The 6966-nt window shown below is 34.7% G+C and overlaps 1 pseudogene; it reads right to left on the reverse strand.

Moving 5' to 3' along the window:
* Positions 1-1593: 1593 nt before the first annotated feature.
* Positions 1594-4976, reverse strand: LOC143542079 (wall-associated receptor kinase-like 2 pseudogene; annotated as a pseudogene).
* Between the last annotated feature and the right edge of the window lie 1990 nt (positions 4977-6966).

The following is a 6966-nucleotide window of genomic DNA, read 5'->3' on the forward strand; positions in this document are numbered from 1 at the left end:
AAACATCAATAAATTTCCCTAGATATTGGCCTATTAGCACAGTAACACACACTTAAATCAAATTTATCAAATAGATTAAGAACATTTAGATCTGAATAAAATCAAATCGAAAGAAACACAACAATCAAAGGTTGTTAAAATAGAATCACTTATAGGCTCAGTTACATAACCATCATAGCCGTTACCAACCAAATTGACTCACAATCGTTGTCCATTGCCGCCATAAACGGCAGTATAGCCACCATCAACATCAGGTCGGGAAACGTTTTGAGTAGCTACAATCATCAACCACAATAAACCATCATCATCGCTATTGTCTTCCATAACAACCACCACCCCCTAGCAGACACCACCCACACCACACCACCGTCGCCAAGGGTTCGAAAATCGAATCCGAAAACAGTGAAGGGATGAATCAGAGAGCAAGTAATGACATAAGACACTGGAATAAAATGGGAGACGATTGTAACCAGAACGCACGGAACCCACTAACAACACAAAAAATAGGCCACAACCATAAACCCCGTTGTCGTATCAACCACTGTAACCATCGACACCGTCCGCGCCACTGCTACCAATAGTCCGTAACCAAACCCGGCAACAGTGACTACGGTGAGGTAGACGGAGCGTGGTGTGAACACGGTTTTTGAAAACCAACATCACTTTCATCTTCTTTTTTTGTGTTCATTACTTTCTGCAACATAAACCAAAGCCCCTTTCAACAATGTGCAATCACATAACTTCAAAGTAAAAAAAATGTTCAATGATCAAAAGCAACTTATAGAAAAATTGTAACTATTTATTACATGTAGTGTCTAAAGCAATAGGTACAACCTCCAAGTGCATTGACAACAGCCCCAATTAACCTCTAATTGTAACTACTTATTACTGCAATGCAACACTTGAATATACACTCAATTATAGCGATAAAAATCAATTCTAATGAAATTATAAAAATGATGAGTTACCTAACTATGTTTATGAAAGCAACTAACTGTATACCAGAATCCAAGTTTGGTATACAATTCTAACTATATTTAAGAGCAAGAACACATTAAAACGTTGTTGTTAAATAATGTAATTGATTTGACCGAAAAACAATATAAACATAATAATTAAGAAGGATGAGTAATTAGTGACTACCGATGCTAAAGGGAGGATTTTGAACGATCAAATTAACAAATAGAGAACACACTGATTGTCAGACAGAACGCAACACAAACCACTGATTGAAAGCCGCTGTCAGTCATAGCCAGAGACTGCCCGGAAACCGTCGGCAACAATCTATATAGAGAGAGAGAGAAAGCAAACATGGTGTTGGAGTCAGCAACATAGAGATAGAGAGAGATCAGGGAGTGGGTTGAAGGTGAGAAAGCAACTGGAGCCAGAGACACATGGGTTGAAAGCGGTGATCTACACGTGCTATGCTATACAACTTATACTGCAGGCTGTACAACCACTGATGCACAATTTCAGTTGAAATTGTAAATATATAAATAAATTATATTACACATGACATAGACTGAATCAGACTATCTTTATCATAACATGTCATGTTTAGTACATGATAATATCAATTCAAAAATTAGCTAACTACGCCATGTTTCTTGATGTTGATGTTGACACCCCATATGTTAACATTAGTAACTCTTTTTCTTTATCATTTCTGAAAATCATATCTAACCATTTGTTATAACATGCATGACATGTTAATTCTTTCTAACTCTAAAGCTACCTCTTTCATCGTTGGTCTATTTTTTCCACAACAATTTAAGCATCGCATTGCTAGGTTAGCTAATTCCATCAACACATCCCTATCATCCTCCCTCAACATATTTGCATCGAGAATAGACAAAACTTGACCCTCTTTATAACTCACCATGAAGTGTGCAGCCAAGCTCTTGTTTTCACCAAGCCTACTTAAGCAAAATGGTTTTTCTCCTGTTAGCAACTCAACCAAAACAACTCCAAAACTATAGACATCACTTTTTTCAGTGAACTGACTAGATTGAAAATACTCTGGATCAAAATATCCCATTGTCCCTTGCAGTAAGGTAGTTAGGTGACTTGCATCATTGGAGATGAACCTTGAGATTCCAAAATCGGATATTTTAGCTCTATATTCTTCATCCAAAAGTATGTTGGTGGATTTGATGTCCCTATGGTATATTGGCATTGACACAGCTGAATGCAAATAAGACACTGCTCCTGCTACATCCACCGCAATTTGTATTCGTCTATTCAATGAAATGAAAACATTTGTGTTCTCATGATGAATATGCTCATACAACGTCCCGTTTGGGATGAATTCCGAAACTAGTATAGGAACATCATTTTCTAAGCAACATCCTAATAGTTTGACTATATTCCTATGATTTATTTGTGAAAGAATTACCACCTCATTAATGAATTCTGATAGTCGACTTTGGTCAATTTCCTTTGACTTCTTGACCGCTACAATCCTTTCATCATGCAACGTACCTTTGTACACCGTACCTTGACCTCCTCTGCCAATAATCATAGTCTCGTTAAAGTAGTGTGTAGCCTTTTCCAGCTCTTTAGACGTGAAGAGTTTGGTTTTACCAGCTAGGTTCTCATTACGTGCTTCAAGTTGTTTCAGAAGTAGGCCCCCATTACGTTCAAAAAATATATTTTTCCGCCCTTTATCCTTGGCCCTTTGTATTACTTTGTAAAACGCAATGCCTAGGGCTGTTATTAAAAGGACCAGCATACTTACGCCAAGACCTATATATAGGATGCAATGCCGAAAGTTAATACAAATCATGCAAAACATGTATCTTTATAGAGTAACAAGAACAAAACGAAAAGTAGGCTAAAATAGATAAGGAGTAGACAATAATACTTTTGCCAAAACCTAACCATATATGTTCGCTAAAGTGAAATGAAAAGTTGGCTACATTGAGTTTATCAAGCTTATATTATATATGTTGTTGAAAAGCCATTGAAAGTCCACATGAAAATAATGAAACAAAAATTTAACTATTACATATTTACATAAATGACAAGTAACTTAGTGACTGGGATTTATTCCAACACAATTGTATGAGGATTTTGAAACTAATGGAAAGAAAGCATCGTTTAATGAAAAAAAATAACATTCTTAATTTGCTAACAATTTTACTTTGATCTTTGAACAAGTTGGATTCTTCAACAAATAAACCGATCAATTTGTGCACTAATCAAATGGTTTCACCTAGATACTAAACCGAAAACATATGCAAAAAGATCTGGTGTACCTAGAAAAATAGCCCGGTTTGATGATAATTCGCTTCCACCATGGCCCGAGTTAGGTTCACACACGAAGGTCCGCCGACCGCCATAAGATACTTTGTCTACACACGAGCCAGACGTGTCCATACACCTTTGACATTCTTCGGTAACTAAATGCTCACAAAATAAATAAGAGTGAATTACCATAAACACCAAATTATGTCATAGTACGTTCACATTATAAAATACGTAAATATTACATAGAATGTAAATGCAATTATTAATTGTAAGTAACGTTATGACTTCAAGGGCAGCAATGTAAATTTTAAAAAAATTGAGTTTTGCAATTCAAAAAAGGTTAGTGGCGCAGCTTGTTGCCCGTTTCCTTTCCGTTTCAATGTAATCACTAGATTTCATATTTATGTTTCTTATATCATTGTAAGTACAATTATTGTATAATGTTGGTATTGTTTCCTAAAAATGTACAGAAGAGGAAAAAAGATTATCAGCAGATTTTTTTTTGTAGGAAAATAGTTTTAAGTAGATGATAAGAGTATTTGAATATATTAGCTAGAAAAATAACATAAAATTGTTGTAGACTAGGTCTGCATAATTATACGTTTAGCTAACTGATCAAGTTCGTGTCAACTCTATAGTTTAAGGGGTAGATTGATTCAACCTGTCAAACCACAAACACGACGCTATTAGCAGCCGTGCGAGTAAATAACAAGCTTAAGAATTTATGTTCACAAAGGAAGGTAAACAGAATACCTTTGCATCCTCCAGATAGATATGGGTTTCCTTCATGAAATTCATTCTGGCAGCTACACTTCCCACTTGTCACTACAGTGTGAACATCCATCTCTAACTGAAGTTGGCTGAAATTATAATCACAATTCGCTTTGCTAAAATCATTTTCTCGTAGCATCCACCGAATTACTGTTGGAATAGAAGAACTGCCCCCAACAAAAGTTTGGCCAGGAACTAAGCACTCAACATATGAATTATCCGCCACCACAAAGGCCGAAAGACACGATTCATTGGTTGTGGTTGTCATATTCACACTGTAATCCGCCAGATAATATGGAACCTCTTCCTGGCAACAATTGTTCCCAGAATCACATTTATTTCTCCTCAAACGAACATACGGCTGAGAACACATCGCGTTACACCCGGTGAGAATATTTCCACGGCTGGATATCGTGGCATTACCACATCCTTCAACGACAAATTTGTTGTGAATTTTCGAAAACAGGAACGGGCTGTCAAGACCAAGATTTAGGATTTGAGTGCTATTCCAAATCGGGGCTTGACAATCCGTGGTTATTGGGATATTGACAATAACCGTCTGTTCATTCAAGTCTACAGCCAACAATGGCATGTTTCGTAGAGCAGATAAATAAGGTTTGGAGGACTTGCATTCAACCGCATACCATTTGTTAAGAAAACAGTTGGGACCCATTCCAAAAGGATATGGAATTGTTAAATTCCCACACTTCTCATCACATTCGGGCTTGGCATAACTAGAGATTAACTCAGTCGTCGCGGTTGTTATTGAAAGGAAGATGATTAAAAGATAAATACGTGGTAACTTCATTGGTTTAAGTTCGAACCGATGAATAGCAGATCTTGCATGTTCTATTTGTGTGGGATTTATTGTGGTCGTTGTTAGCTAGAGACAAAGTTAACTTGACTTTAACGTCCGACAGCGTGCAAACCTAAAACTGGTTTCTAAGCGTTTACTCGTAGCTAAAAGTAGTTACAAGTTTCCAACCAAGCGGCTGGGGGGGTCCATTTAATGTGATGGAAATACATTTTAAGTTGAAATAATAAATTATAACTTAAATAATAAATGGTTATGTGGTCACCCTTTTATTAAATAGTATATGTTCTTTTGTAGAATATAGACTTTCAAAGTCTTCTTGTTTCCACTAGTTTCGACGTGTTGGAAGGACTAAACAGCTTTAGGTTACAAGACGATATTCTTTCTATCTATTCTATTTATAAGTATACTAGTTTGTATCCCCGTATTACGGGGTTGTTTTATATTATTTATTATAATTTTTATTTACTTTTTGAATTTATATTTTTTATTATACGAAAGTTAATAATATACTTATGGTTTGATGATAAATTGTTTCAAAAATAAATGAAATGTTATAACTCGGTTTAAAAGCTATATAGTTTTGATGAGACCCAAGACCCGTTTATTTTTTTACTATAAAATTGGTTTCTTTAATTATAAATAATATTTATGAAGGTTAATAATATACTTATGGTTTAATGAGACCCAAGACTCGTTTATTTTTTTACTATAAAATTGGTTTTTTTAATTTAAATAATATATATATATATATATATATATATATTTATTAAAATAAATAAGATATTAATTTTTAGTATATCATATTTTATAAGATTTTTACATTAATAATTTGGTGAGAATAATTTTTTATTTAATGAGATGTTATAACCCGTTTAAGGAATATCTGGGTTTGGTAAGACCCATACCCATGAGTTCGGGTCAATGCATGAGAACCTCCATTTAAAAATCAAGCAAATCTGGTGATTGCAAAAAAAGGGGGAGCGACCACATCGCGACACGTAGGATTCTTATGTTTTCGTTTATATATATTATAGATATAGCGTTAGAAGATAGGGACAAAGTTATAAATTATTTCAATCAAATTACTTATAAAATATTTTGTTTTAATTAAGTTATTAAATGTTTTTTTTTTATGTGAGAAAGTTTTATTTTCTTAAAAAGCTAGAATTGAATGTTATGTGTTCAAGTGGGGTCAAATGAGAAATAATCGAAATTTTCTCTATCCTCCCCCTGATCGCATGTTAATTCCCCACTATTTTTTAAACGGGAAAAACTCTTAAAATAAACATTTACAAATTAAATTTCAAGTTTTAGGTGTCATTTGTAAGAAATTCTAAAAATAGGTATTATAAACTAGTCGTAACGAGTATATTATGATAACACACGAGTAGTTTGTAGAACCAATTAAAATTTGATACGTGTCCTTAAATTAACCTTAATGAGCAAGTTCACTAATAATTTACTATTTGGACCGAGGCGACACATTGGGAAAAGATCCTGTTTTGGACAAAAATCTGCTAAGGATAATGTATCCAAATTTGTTAAGTGAGATATAGTGCTAACACGGCAATGATGAGTGTGTAATCGTAATCTTGGTGAACACAATGATTTGATCATGAGGGAAAAAGCCCTTAATTACGATAATCTTACTTTGGTCAAAACTTAACAAGGCAATCTTTGATCAAATGACTTCGGTCAAGGATTAACAAGGTAATCTTTGGTCGAATCACTTCGTTCAAGGATCAACGAGGTAACCTTTGGTCGGATAGTACGTGATTATAGTAATTTCCGGCATAAAAAACCCCCGGACGGTGAAAACTATCATCGTCGACTATATTGATAATAAAAGGTGGTTACAAGTATTGTGGAGTTGATGATCGAGATTACAAAGTAAACTAGTGATTAGAGAGAGTTAATTGCTTCTGCTCTAGTGTGTGTGATAATACATGTGTCTTCTCTACTCGATCATAACTCGGTTATATAAGAAAATACAAATAACAATATTCCCTAATAATCCGGAAGTCTTCCACTAGCCACTCCTATGAGTTTGACCACGTGCCAATAGCCTTTCAGTAGCGAGATAAGCGGAAGAACGAGTCTTGGAGCTGTTATTGATATTTAAACATCAA

The sequence above is a fragment of the Bidens hawaiensis genome, unplaced genomic scaffold (assembly GCF_021521415.1).
Source record: "Bidens hawaiensis isolate Kalapana, Puna unplaced genomic scaffold, B.hawaiensis_p1.1 tig00012747_1, whole genome shotgun sequence".
Lineage (NCBI taxonomy): Eukaryota > Viridiplantae > Streptophyta > Magnoliopsida > Asterales > Asteraceae > Bidens > Bidens hawaiensis.